Below are 12503 nucleotides of genomic sequence, written 5' to 3'. Positions count from 1 at the left end.
TTCAGCAAAGCAGTCTTTAAAAGATCTTATATAGTCATTATAAATTATCAGGCCAACTTTAGTGAAAACAAATTAGTTTTACTAAGATTATGTTTGATAAAAAATGGGGATGATAGTAGAGAGAAAATTAATGTTTGTACTTTTCTATTAGATTCTAATCCTGTTAATTTTGTCTTTGAGATTTTGTATGTATTTGTAAAGTGGACTGAATCCTGAATTTTAATTTCCTCAGATATCTGGATTCTCCAAACTAATGGTTCTGATTTTTTCCCACACTTCTGATTTGGAATCTGTAAGAACAAAGACTGCCCTTGATCTCCTTGAAAGGGACCATACCAGGTCCTCCCCACTATCTAGATGGTGGCCAGACTTCAGGGGCTTGAGCCTTGGGTACACATTTCACAGAGAAAGACTTCATTTGACATCTGCTCTGGTACAAATGTTGGAGAGCTTCAGATCAAATTGATTAGGAAGAGAAGCAGCTGACAACAATGTAGACTGCTTCCTTCCAAGGCACTAGTGTTTTCTTCCTCAAGCAGAGCAAACCATATCAAATTAGATTAGTAACTCACACTTCACTGTCACTTGCCCACAACTGCCTTACATAAGACCACAAAGCTCTGCAAAGTCAACTTGCAGTAAGTCGTTTAGTTCAGTTCAGTTCAGTTGCTCAGTCGTGTCCGACTCTTTGCAACCCCATGAATCGCAGCACGCCAGGCCTCCCTGTCTATCACCAACTCCTGGAGTTTTTAGTTTGCCGCAAACACCTGTCATCAGAGTTTTACTTTCTGCACTGCGGGCACCCCAGCACGTTGCTCGATTATGATTTCTACTTACGATCTTTCCTATCTCAGTTATGTTACAGCCGGGTCTCCCAAATTCTCAGGTCAAGATCTAGGAGTCACCCTTGAAATACACCCAGAGTTCAACCACTTCTCAGCAATCAATCTTTACCTCTTACCTGGAATATGGTGATGAATTCCTCAGCAGTCTCCTTGTATCCTCCCCTGCCCTTGCATTACATTCTCCTCCCAGCAGTCAGAATTACCCTTTTATGGTTTAAGTCAGTTACGTCACCCCTCTGATCACTTGGAGATGAGTAACACGTGGGAACTGCTTCCGCATTGTTTCCATTTTTGCTGGCCATGTGGCTCAGACGTGTACAGCTTCTGGGGGTTGCAGTTTAAGAGTAGCTTTCTAGACTTCCTGACAGCCAGCAGTTGTAGAAAAATCCCGTTGCTAGCATTTCTTACACAGAATCAGCCAGATCTGGGCATTGCTCTAGGACTGTTTTGACAGCACCCTAGTCCATTCTGTCAGCTACATTATTTGCTGTAATAAATACTTTCTCTGCTTAACCTTGTCAGAGTGGCTTATTCTGTATCCACTAAAGAATTCGGACTCTGTTTTTGGCCCTGCCTAGTGGCTTGTGGGATCTTAGCTTCCCAAACAGGAGTTGAACCCAGGCCCTGGGCAGTGGAAGCCCTGAGTTCTAACTACCGGACCACAGAGAATTCCTAGGAATCTTGGCTTTTTGAAAAGGAAAACCAACACCTATCAGTCCTCCTCAGAAAAGCCCGTCTAGCTGTTACCCTGTTGGTGTACTTCTTTCAGTGTTTTGTGTTTATATATATATACAGTCACATACACATACATGTTTTTTAATATATATATAAAATACACATCCAGAAATTTGTTAAATGTGGGCAGAATTTTGATTCTGGGAAAAACTGAGGGTCAGAAGGAAAGGGTACAACAGAAGATGAGACGGTTGGATGGCATCACTGACTCAATGGACATGAGTTTGAGCAAGCTCCAGGAGATAGAGAAGGACAGGGAGGCCTGGCAGGCTGTAGTCCATGGGGTCATAAAGAGTCAACAGGACTTAGTGACTGGACAACAACATATGCAGAAACGTGTTAAATGTGGGCATAATTTCATGCAATTTAGTATGTTGCTTTTTTCTCTACTTACCGCTATTTCATAAGTACATTTTTGTCATTATGACTTTTCATAAAGATTTTGAGGGCTGTACAATAATTCCTCAAATCATTATGAGTGCCTCGTAACAGTACATCACAAATTATTGTTGGCCATTCAGATTCTTTTCTATTTTTCTTTATTATAAATAATGTTGCTGTGGATATCTTTATATATAAGCCATGTATAGTAGGATTGATTCATAGAAATAGAATTACTGAGTAAAAAGATAGGAGTGTTTTAAAGATTCCACATAGAGAATGTCCAATTACCCTCAGAATTTATACTAACTTGCATTTCCATCATTATCATATGGACATTAAGACTGTATAGTATCTTTATAATTTATTTATTTTTTTATTGAAGGATAATTGCTTTACAGAACTTGTTTTCTGTCAAATCTCAACATGAATCAGCCATAGGTATACATATGTCCCCTCCCATTGAACCTCCCTCCCATCTCCCTCCCCACCCCACCCCTCTAGGTTGACACAGAGCCCTGTTTGAGTTTCCTGAGACACACAGCAAATTCCCCTTGGCTCTCTATTTTACACATGGTGATGTAAGTTTCCATGTTACTCTTCCCATACAGCTCACCCTCTCCTCCCCTCTCCCCATGTCCATAAGTCTATTCTCTATGTCTGTTTCTCCATTGCGTCCCTGCAAATAATTTCTTTAGTACCATTTTTCTAGATTCTGTATATATGCATTAGAATATGATGTTTATCTTTCTCTTTCTGATTTACTTCACTCTGTATAATGGTTCTAGGTTCATCCACCTCATTAGAACTGACTCAAAGGTGTTCCTTTTTTTGGCTGACTAATATTCCATTGTGTATATGTACCACAATTCTTTATCCATTCATCTGTTGATGGACATCTAGGTTGCTTCCATGTTCTAGCTATTGTAAATAGTGCTGCAATGAACAATGGGATACATGTGTCTTTTTCAATTTTGGTTTCCTCAGGGTATATGCCTGTGAGTGGGATTGCTGGGTCATATGGTGGTTTTATTCCTGGTTTTTTAAGGAATCTCCATACCGTCTTCCATAGTGGCTGATTTTTCATTGTTAGTATATAGACATGCAAGTGATTTCTGTGTACTGATTTGTATCCTGCAACTTTGCTAAATTCACTCATTAGCTCTAGTAATTTTCTGATACTATCTTTAGGGTTTTCTATGTACAATATCATGTCTTCTGCAAACATTGAGAGCTTTACTTCTTCTTTTCCAATCTGGATTCCTTTTATTTCTTTTTCTTCTCTGATTGCTGTAGCTAGGACTTCCAGAACTATGTTGAATAATAGTGGCGAAAGTGGATACCCTTGTCTTGTTCCTGATCTTAGGGGGAAGGCTTTCAGTTTTTCACCATTGAGAATAATGTTTGCTGTAGGCTTATCATATATGCCCTTTACTTGTTTAGGTAGGTTACTTCTATGCCCATTTTTTGAAGAGTTTTAATCATAAATAGGTGCTGAATTTTGTCAAAGGCTTTTTCTGCATCTATTGAGATTATCATATGGTTTTATCTTTCAGTTTGTTAATATGGTATATCACATTGACTGATTTGTGTAAGGGCCATATAGTGTCAGAGCTATATGTTATATGTACCTGTTGTGCATACTGTCAAAGAGAACCAGAGCCAGACGTTAGTTAAGGCAGTAAAAATAGATTTAATTCAGAAACTATTGTAATAGGGGAAAAGAAACTAGTTTTTTTCTGTTGTTTTAATTTACCCTTTCTTATTGGAGATTGAATTATTTTTTACATATTAATGTATCTATCATTTTTAAAAAATTCTTTTCTCATTTAGGTTGCTACTTAACATCGAGCAGAGTTCCCTGCGCTCGACAGTAGGTCCTTGTTGGTTATTCATTTTAAATACAGCAGTGTGTACATGTCAATCCCAAATACCCTAACTATCCCTTCTTCCCACCCTTCTACCCTGGTAACCATAAATCCATTCTCTAAGTCTGTGAATCTGTTTGTTTTGTAAATAAGTTCATCTGTATCATTTTTTAAAGATTCCCAATATAAGCAATATGATATGGTATTTGTCTTTCTCTCTCTGACTTCACTCAGGAGGACAATCTCTAGTTCCACCCATGTTGCTGCAAATGGCATTATTTCATTCTTTTTAATGGCTCAGTAATTTTCCATTGTATATATGTACCACATCTCTTTATCTATTCCTCGGTTGATGGACATTTAGTTTGCATTCGTGAAGAGACTTCAGTTTAGCACTGGGTTCAGTTCAGAACAAGGCAGCCAAAATTCATAGCCAAGGAACAGAGTTGGTGCGGGGCGGGGGAGAGATTTGGAGGATAGAAAATTAGTAGTAGCAGGCCAGAGTGATCAAGTATCAAGGGTGGGAGAGGAGATATTTGATGAGCTATTAAGAGCAATCAGATCTAAAGAGTGGCAGAAATTTTCTCTAAACTGATTTGGCAGGATTTTTCCCCAAATTGGTCTAAGCACAATTGACAAGGATGGAGAGAAGTGTGCAAAGTCAAGGCCCTCCATCAGGAACAGGCTTTAGGGAAGTCTGCCTAAGAGTTTGGTTAGGAAGGGTGTCTTATTAATATGCATATTTGATTACTTCCTGTTTTGTCTTCCTTTCTACACTAGATTTTAACTTATCATCTCAACTTTAGCTGACTTTGATGCATATTTTGCTCAAAAAGAAGGCCACAGTGGAATTTCTAAATTTTGCCTTTGATTGTATTATATGACAAGAGAGACAGAACGTAAACAGTTAATAGCACTGGGATCAGTTCTGCTCATACTTAAACAGAGCGGCCACTTTTAAAAGTATGAATTCAAAGATGATGTTAAGATAAGAACTGAGTAACATACATTTTTAAACTCTCATAACTGAGGGGCTTCTCAGGTGGTGCTAGTGGTAAAGAACTCGCCTGCTAATGTAGGAGATGTAAGTGACATGAGTTTGATTCCTTGGTTGGGATGATTCCCTAGAATAGGGCATGACAACCCACTCCAGTATTTTAGCCTGGAGAATTCCATGGACAGAGGAGCCTGGCAGTCTACAATCCATAAGATGACAAAGAGTCATATTCGGCTGAAGTGACTTACAGCACAAAGCTGCAATTGTCTATCTATAAATATTTCTAAATATTTCTTTAGCACACTTGTTTCAGAGAAGAAACATTTACTGAAGGGTCACGTCCTCTTGTGCTTCTTAATTTGACAAATGGTCCAAATATGAGTTAACTCAACTTTAGCATAAAAAGCGGTCTGGTACTTCCCTTTCTGCTTCTCTTTGGAGTAATGCTGTTCTGATTTCGCAAGGCAAGAGAGAAGTTCTTACTGTGCACTCTATTAAGTTCCTTCAGGGTCTCTCTGCTGGGGTGATCTCAGAGAATGACTCATACACTTCAGTGGTTAGGCTACTGGTTTCTTCCCAGTTGAGCAAAGATCTCTGTACACACAGCAAACTGTGTGCAGGAAAATCAGATGCTACGTGGAGAGGCTGAGAGAGCTGGCGTGCAGTTATTACGGCACTGTGTCTTTATTTTCTGCCTTTAGCTTCTGTACCACCCAAGTCTGGGGAAGCCTAATAACTGCATGCTGGACTATTGCTCTTAGTCCAAGAGGCATCTATCTTCTGTCAGTTCACTATGGTCCACTGACAAGACAGAGATCTACGACCCTTCACCTTATACTTTTTGCAGTATGGCATAGTGTGACCTGGCATGCTCTCAGTTAATGTTGAGTTCATTACGGTCCTGGAAACTATGTATTATTAGCTACACTTGGGGGCCAGCATTAAGTAAGTTGCTCAAGTTCACACAGTTAGTAAATGAAAGAAGTGAATTAAACTCAGATTTATCTCTCTTCTTTACATGGATGACTCACACACCTTGGTGTGCATTAGAATGTCCACACTGTAACAACTCATCACTGCTTTTAATCAACTTTCCCTAGTGTTTTAATCAGCAGAATTTTATTTCTCACAGTTTTGGAGACTGAGATGTCCCACCAGCTGGGTGCCAGCTGATTCAGCTCCTGGTGAGGCCCTCTTCCTGGCTTGTAGAGGGTCACCTTCTCAAAGTGTCCTCACATGCTGGAGAGGGAGAAAAAGAGAGAGAGTAGACACTGATCCCATCCTGGGGACCCCATCTTCATGACCTCATCTAAACTGAATTACTTCCCCAAAGTAATTACTTCCTAATACCATCAAATTGGGGGTTAGGGCTTCAGCATGTGAATTTGGAGGGTTCACATTCAGTCAATACACCCTCTAATTCAGAATCTCCACCTCAAATCATACTAAGTAAACAGAAGCCTACTTGGCTATTGGAAAAGATGAGCTCTGGAGCTACCGTACTTGTAAGAGCTTGGTCTTTAAATCTGCGCTGTATAGAGTTAGAACCACTAGCCACATGGGGCTAATGAGCACTTGAAATGTGGCTAATTTAAACTGAGATGTATCTGAAGTATAAAACACACATCCAGTTTTAAAGACTTGGTATGAAACAAAGGATGAAAAACATCTTCTTTATACTTTTAATACTGATTATGTATTGAAATGACAATTTTTTTCCCATTTTCATTTTAATTTTTTTTTCATTTATTTTTATTAGTTGGAGGCTAATTACTTTACAATATTGTAGTGGTTTTTGCCATACATTGATATGAATCAGCCATGGATTTACATGTGTTCCCCATTCTGATTCCCCCTCTCACCTCCCTCCCCACCCCATCCCTCCGGGTCATCCCAGTGCACTAGCCCTGAGCACTTGTCTCATGCATCCAACCTGGGCTGGCGATCTGTTTCACACTTGATAATATATCTGTTTCAATGCTATTCTCTCAGATCGTCCTACCCTTGCCTTCTCCCATAGAGTCCAAAAGTCTGTTCTCTACATCTGTGTCTCTTTTTCTGTCTTGCATATAGGGTTATCATTACCATCTTTCTATATTCCATATATATGCATTAGTATACTGTATTGGTGTTCATCTTTCTGACTTACTTCACTCTGTATAATGGGCTCCAGTTTCATCCATCTTATTAGAACTTATTCAAATGTACTATTCTTTTTAATGGCTGAGTAATATTCCATGGTGTATATGTACCATAGCTTTCTTATCCATTCGTCTGCTGATGGGCATCTAGGTTGCTTCCATGTCCTGGCTATTATAAACAGTGCTGCGATGAATTAAATAAAGTTTATTATTAAAATTAATCTCACCTGTTTCTTTTTACTTTTTTAAAAATGTAGCTACAAGAAAATTCAAAATAACATGTGTGGCTTGCTTTTTATTTCTTTAGACAGTGATGTTTTAAGTAAATAACCTCATTAAGTAAGTAATGTAACAATAAATAAGTAACATCATTAAGAAAGTAATGATGTTCAGTATGAATATACTAACACAGAATTATGCACTGATAGAGTTAAGGAATATTATTACTGAGGAACTCTGTGTATAAAACTGTAATTACAAGAATATTTTATTTTTTGTAATTCTCCAAATAAATAATAAATTATATTTTTTTATCAACATGAGATTAAAATTAGAACTTGGGGACAATGCTAGTTTACTTCAAGTCAGAATGGTCTATAGATTCTGTCCTAACATATTCTTACATAACAGTTAAAATATAGCATTCTTATTATTCAAGCGTTCATATTCAAGTCACTATAGTTACCGGGTGACACAGGTCTACAGCAGGCATAACAGACACAAATTTATTAATAAACTTTATACATTACTTCCAATTCAAGCATTCCTATTTCCTTATCACTAACATCTAATCCTTACACTTTCATTCTGCAAAAGAAAATTCCATTTAAATAATCTCCCACATTTTATTTTGAATTCTTGGTCCTCATTTAACATGCTTCCCTTAAATAGTCCTTTTCTGATACAGTACCAGTTATCCTAAAATAATTGACATGGCTACATTTTCAAAATCACTATAAATTCTAACAGGATATAAATGTACTTTCTAAATTAGTAAACATCCAGAAATGAATAAATATTAATAGATTAGTACTTATGTAGTGCTTACATTATACTGAGTAATGCTGCTAGATTTAGTCATTCATGAGTTAAATTTGTTAGGCATCTAAATATGACCTGAGTGTTTTCATGTAGGAATACAAGGTATAAATGGTCAAAGAGATAATGGAGCCAATAAAATCTTATAGCATTGAGACTTATCCAAAGTTTGCACTATTCTCATAGCTACACATTTCAGCATAGTTAATCTCTCACTTCTGAGAAGGAAATTATCTTGAACTTGCTGTACCCTAAGGAAATGGTGGTTTCAACAGCAATTTAGCTACTTCCTCTAAATTTTTTTTCCTGGCTTTTTTTTTTTTTTTTTTGGCACTTGCATTGCTAAAGCATCTTCTAAAAGATTTTTTGTTAGGTGTGGTTCTGGGTAACTATGTTATAGTTTTTATTACAGGCATTATAAGACTATTTGATTTCTTAAAGTATGCATATGTATATCTTTCATATAAATAAAATTTAAGAAACAAAATTGTTTTTAAATGCTTTATTATCATTGTTGTGAGTAAAGTACTGTCCTTTGTCTTCGACCCACAAGTATTACATTTTCTCTAAGTATCCTTGACTAAGTTGTTAACTTGCTAGCAGGTTACAGTCTCAGACCTTTCATAATTTTTGACAGGAGTCCATTTCAAATATTTTTCTTTATTCTTTGTTGGTTTTGGAAGTGGATTCATTTAAGAATTTGATTTCATCTAAATTGTTGAATCTAGTGACAAAAAGTTACTTGCGTCCATTTATCATTCTTTTAATTTCCCTAAATCTCTCGCAGTGTACCTTGTTTATTCCTGATACTGGTGATTTTAGTTTTCTCTCTCTGTTTCTTTGATCAGCCTTGCTCATTGCAGGTAAGTGCAGCCAGGATGCCACGGGGTTAAAAGTCTCGGCCAACGTCAGGCTTGGAAAGCTGAACCAGGCATAAAAAAGGATGGAGAAATTTAACCTGTCAAATCAGAAACCAAAACAGGGAGTTTGTCAGTGGGCAGTGTCTGAGGTCATCTGACATCTAGAATCAAAGCCAGCAAAGATGAAGTCAGACATGTGAATAAGTGAATTTCTACTGAAGAGTTCTTCTGTGAAGAGGATACTGTCACTACAAGATTATCACTGTCAACTTTAAGAATAAGTGTGGAAATAGAGGAGGTCACACTTTGATTTAAAATAGAAAGAAAACAAAAAACAGAACTAAAACATACACTATTTGTTATTTAAATTAAGACACCAGCTACCTGTGTGGAGTTGCAAAGGTGTGCCAATACTAAATCACTGATAAACAAGATTTACTTCGTTAAGCTTACATGAGCAGTTAGCCCCGGGGGAAGCAGTCCTCTAACACAGCTGTTTTGTTTTGAGGTTGTTTTTGAAAAGAGGGAGGGTTGCACAAAACCTCATCTCCAGTGACTTAACTACAGTGGGCTATACTTTTTCTAACAGAAGTCCAAAGGTGGGGAGTCCAGAGCTGGTGCAGTAGCAACACAATTCCAGCTCTTTCTGTTTTTCTGCTCAATCATCTCTAGCATGTGGCCTTTCTACTCACTGCTTCTTATCTCGTGGTCACAAGACGGCTGCTCCAGCTATAGGTTCACATTCACATTCCAAGTATGAAGAAAAAGACGGCAGGAATGGGTGGTGCCTATATCACACTGGGGATACAATGAAGCTAGCTAGTTTCTGCTTTGTGTAGGAGGCTGCAAGATAAAAGCGACTTTAACAGAAGTTATTCAGAGAGATTTCAGCAGCCCCAGTCAAGGGGCTTATTAGGGATTGCGTTGAGCCCCTTCAGAAGCTATGTGGGAGCCCTAACCCCGTGAGCCTCAGAATGACATTTGGAAATGGGGCACTTGCAGAGCATCAAGTTAGGATGAGCCTGTTCGGATGGACCCTAATTCAGTATGACTAGTGTCCTTATTGGCGACTCCCCTGGTGGCTCAGACGGTAAAGCGTCTGCCTACAATGCGGGAGACCTGGGTTCAATCCCTGGATCGGGAAGATCTCCTGGAGAAGGAAATGGCAACCCACTCCAGTATTCTTGAGTGGAAAATCCCACGGACGGAGGAGCCTGGTAGGCTATAGCCAGTCCGTGGGGTCGCAAAGAGTCGGATGCGACTGAACGACTTCACTTTCACTTTCAGTGTCCTTACTAGAAATGGGGAAGAGATACAGCGAGGGGAATGCCACTAAAGACACAGAGGCAAAGAGAGAGAAGGCCGCATGAAGACGGAGGCAGAGACTGGAATCATGCTGCCACGAGGCAGGGAATGACCCAGGCTACGAGGCGCTGGAAGAGGGAAGGAAGCTTAATCTCCTTGAGGCGTCAATGCGAGGACGGCCCAACCTATAGGTCGACTTTGAACTGCTAGTCTCCAAAAATGTGAGAGAATAAAGTTCTCCTGTTCTAAGCCACCCAGGTTGTGGTATTTTGTTACAGTAGTTCTGGGAAACTAATACAGCCTCCAACGTGGATCTGAGGGATGCTAATTCTTGAGTTTCAGAACTTGAGAGGACAAAAATAAAATAGAACCTGCCTAGAGGAAAGTTTTCTTGGGTTCATGCTGGTAGGGTGGCAACATAAACATCCTGTAAAGCCATCAGAAGTACAAATAGTAAAGAAATAATTAAAGTACTAAGATTTTTACAATAGGACATAGTTTTTTAGTTATTATATTTACAAAAATACTGTTTTTACTTGCTTTTAAGTTATATAAATAGTTGAACAGAACACCTAAGGCTGCAATTATAATCTATTTTTTAAGGAGAGGTAACTATTTAATACATGTTTAATAAAACTGATGGTCATAATTTTATTAGAGTATAAATAATAAATTTAGCATTAAAATAGGAACAGAATAACTTTTACTCAAAAGTCCCTTTGACATTAAATAAACTATTAATTGAGACCATTAACTTATATTGAAGTCCTAATTATGCATAAATTATAAGACTATTAAGCTGGAGTCAAATGTATACATATGTTTATATTACCTGGTTATAATACAAGAATGTATAATATCAAGACAGCAGGCATATCAAGGAAAATGCAAGAAATGTGGGGAAGAAGGCCTCAAGGAAGAAATAGAAAACATAGTGGAAAAGAAGCTGAGAGGTAGAATAAAAATAGTGTCACCTAGAGGAAAACAACTAAGAAATGAGTACATAAATGCACTGAATAAACACGGGAATAAATCTTAGAGTTGGAAAATTGCATTGAGAAGTGTCAATTTTCCCTAATTTTAATATACATTGAACACAATCATGGACACAACTGATCGACTGAACTACAATCATAACAATGATAATCCCAATCAAAGATACCAGTGAGGTTTGTTTGTAACTTGACAATATAATCCCAATTCAGAAGATCGGAAATAGCAAAAAAAAATTTTTGAAAAAAGAAAGGGTAAGGAAAGAGTCCTCTGACAGAGCTGAGGAAATGTACTAGATTACTATATGTAAGAATAAGAAGAATCTTACACGTTTAAGAGTGAATAAATTGACCTCAAACTCCTCATATTCATTCTAGTCCTCTTATTCTACCCTGAGCAGGAATATTAAACTTCATTAATCATATGTCATTGCACTGTTATTTGGAACACAGCATTCAAAGGAAAAAAGAAAGTCATAATGCACATGGGTGTGATTTCTTTTCTATTTTTCTTCCATGCTTGGGGACCTCTCCTTCGGGAGTTTGTAGCACTTGCATCTTTAATCATACAGGATGGGCCTGGGATGTACACGTGCTGTTTGCTTCTGTTTCCTCTGGCAACTAGCAGATGTGGATTTCAGTTTATCTAGTGGCAAGTCCTGAGATCTAGGGATATGTATTGAGGTGAGAAAGTGCACAGCTCATAGCTGGATAGCTTGATCAAGCATACTCTGCTTCCAAGTAATGGCAACTTGGGGACAAAGTCGTTCCTAAAGAGTTCCTTGCCCCCCATAACTCTCACACAGCAAGGGAGTGCACACTGAGGAAGGCAGGAGCGTGAGCTGGCTGTGGCAGCCCTAGGTCTCTGGGTTAACATCATCTTAGTGGTGTCCACATTAGGCTTCTCCAGACAGACACAACCAGTGGGACACATACAAGTACATAGAAAGGAACCCATTAGGATAGACTTACGTGAATACAGAGGTTGAGAAGTCTCCTGGCATGCCACCAGCAAGCTGGAGGTTCAGGAAAGTAGGCAGTGCAGGCTTAGACCAGGCCTGAAGGCCTGAGAACTGGAGAAGCCAATGGGGTAAGTCCCTGTCTGAGTGTGAGGGTCTGCGCACCAGGAGTGCTGTCTGAGGGCGGAGAGGAGGGAAGACCCGGCTCAAGAAGAAAGAGAAAATTTACCTTTCCTCCACTTTTTTTTTTTTTTTGTTCTGTTGGAACCCTCAGCAAATTGGATAACACTCACCCCCACTGGGGAAGGGATCTTTTCACTCAGCCTACCTATTCAAATCTTCTGGACGTACCTTCTCAGCATGCATGCTCAGTCATGTCCGA

General features: G+C 38.6%; 1 protein-coding gene across 1 annotated transcript in view; it reads right to left on the bottom strand.

Moving 5' to 3' along the window:
* Window positions 1-1073, bottom strand: part of GLIPR1 (GLI pathogenesis related 1) — a 54605-nt gene extending 53532 nt beyond the window's left edge. The window contains exon 1 of the mRNA XM_043879773.1: window positions 962-1073. The gene's annotated coding sequence lies outside the window, so the exon portion shown is untranslated. The remainder of the gene's footprint in view (window positions 1-961) is intronic.
* Between the last annotated feature and the right edge of the window lie 11430 nt (window positions 1074-12503).

This window comes from Cervus elaphus, chromosome 3 (assembly GCF_910594005.1).
Source record: "Cervus elaphus chromosome 3, mCerEla1.1, whole genome shotgun sequence".
In the NCBI taxonomy this organism is placed as follows: domain Eukaryota; kingdom Metazoa; phylum Chordata; class Mammalia; order Artiodactyla; family Cervidae; genus Cervus; species Cervus elaphus.
This window is presented reverse-complemented; position numbering and strand designations above follow the sequence as displayed.